The 2,092-nt window shown below is 37.6% G+C and overlaps 1 non-coding gene across 1 annotated transcript; it reads left to right on the top strand.

The window, feature by feature from the left end:
- Positions 1–1,695: 1,695 nt before the first annotated feature.
- LOC115872130 lies at positions 1,696–1,835 on the top strand. The gene has a single exon (XR_004047668.1). It is a non-coding gene; the product is annotated as a small nucleolar RNA SNORA67 (small nucleolar RNA).
- Positions 1,836–2,092: the final 257 nt, after the last annotated feature.

Raw genomic sequence — 2,092 nt, 5'->3', positions numbered from 1 at the left:
CTCCACCTAACACGAATACAGTATACACCCTTTTCCAGTACGCATAGAGCACCCTCTAGAAAAGGTCATCTACGAGGCCTTGATAGATTTTAAAATAGAGATGGAATCATCCTTGTTCTTAGACTACAGTGCTGTAAAGTTAGAAATGAACAAATACACAGAGACTGAACAATGCACTGCTTAAAGACTGCTAGGTAATTGACCATATACGAATGAAATTAAGAAATTCCTTAAGACAAATGAGAATGAACACACAATATGCCAGAACCTTTGGTGCACAGCAAAAGCAATACTCAGAGGAGAATTTATTGCTATAAACACCCATATGAAAAAAGCAGAAAAACTAAAATCAACATCTTAACCTAGCATCTTCAACAACTAGAACAGGGGGTCTCAACCTTCCTAGTGCTACAACCCTTTAATACAGTTCCTCATGCTGTGGCCCCAACCACAAAATTATTTTCATTGCTATTTCATAACTGTAATTAGTCATCAAATTTTAGTCATAAAGACTGTTATGAGTCATAATGTAAATATCTGATATGCAGGATGCATTAAGCGACCCCTGTGAAAGGGTCACTTGGCCCTCACTTGGTCCCCAAAGGGGTCGAGACCACAGGTTGAGAACCACTAAACTAGAAAAGAGTAACCAACCTTCAACCATCAGGAGAAAATTAATTATAAATATTACAGCAGAAATAACTGGAAAAAATCAGCAAGACAAGAAGTTGATTCTTTGTAAGAGTTAACAAAATTGGGAAACCACTGACAAACTTAGGAAAGGAAAAAAGGAGAATACGTAAATATCAAGGATAAGAGATAAAAGGGGTGACATCACAAGAGATCCAAATGAAATTTTAAAAAGTAATAAAACAGTACCACAAAAGGCTGGACTCTAACAAATTTGAAAACCTAGATGATATGGAAATATTGCTAAAAATATACTACCTAGTCAAATTCACACAGACTAATGTAGAAAACCTCAACGAACCAATCATAAAAGAAAAAATAGATCAGGGCCTTACAAATCTTCCAACCAACAAAAGTCTAGGACCAGATGGCGTCACTGGAGAATTTTACTAAACATTCAGAGCAGAGTTGACACCCCTTTTCACCAATTATTTCAATATAGCAAAGGACAGTAAGCCCATGAACTCATTTCATGAAGCGAGAATATATCCCTGAGACCAAAACCAGAGAAAGACGCTAACGATCAAGAAAGAAAACTACAGACCAACATGCCTCATGAACATAGATGCACAAATTCTCAACAAAATCCTGGCCAATAGAATCCAACAATATTTCAAAAACCTAATACATCATGATCATGTAGGATCCATACCAGGCATATTTAGAAAGACAATCAATGGACTCCACCACATAAGCAAATCAAAAGATAGGAACGGTAGGATCATATCAATCAACACAGAAAATGCATGTGATAATATCCAACAACCATTCCTGAAAACACGCAGCAAAAGAGGGATAGAAAGGAAAGTTCTCAAGATAATAAAGCCCTTGTGTGGAAAACCCACAGCTAACGTCACACTCAATTTGGGAGAAGCTGAAGGCATTCCTCTTGAAAAAAGGAACCAGCTTATTTCCTTATTGCTATTCCCTTATTCCTTTCCACCTATGCAACATTGTGCGGGAAAACTTAGTCAGGACTATACATCAACAAAAAGAAGTCAAAGGGTCCAAGATAATTCCCTCTTCCCAGGGACCGAGTGCCCCTCTCAGGATGGCAGCAGCTTGGAATAGAATATGGGCTGCCTAGAGGGTCTTGGGGGAGAGCAGTGCTCTTTTCCTTTGCCTGCCTTTGGCAGCCTACATAGAAAAAAGAAAGAAATCAAACGAATCAAGTTTGGCAAAGAAGAAATAAAACTCTCACTATTCACACATGATATGATTTTATGCCTAGAAAATCCTAGACTCAACAAAAAGAATTGCTGAAACAATCAAAAGACTCAACGACAAAAAAAAAAAAAAAGACTCAACGACATGGGAGGACACAAGATTAACATGCAAAATTCTATTCGAGTTCTGTAGACTCACTAACCAGGAGAGCAAATAGTATTGTTTACAGTAAACA

Source organism: Echinops telfairi, unplaced genomic scaffold, assembly GCF_000313985.2.
Source record: "Echinops telfairi isolate 266 unplaced genomic scaffold, ASM31398v2 ScPeMD7_7420;HRSCAF=8458, whole genome shotgun sequence".
Classification (NCBI taxonomy): domain Eukaryota; kingdom Metazoa; phylum Chordata; class Mammalia; order Afrosoricida; family Tenrecidae; genus Echinops; species Echinops telfairi.
Note: the sequence above shows the minus strand (reverse complement) of the source record. Positions and strands in the feature narration are given on the sequence as shown.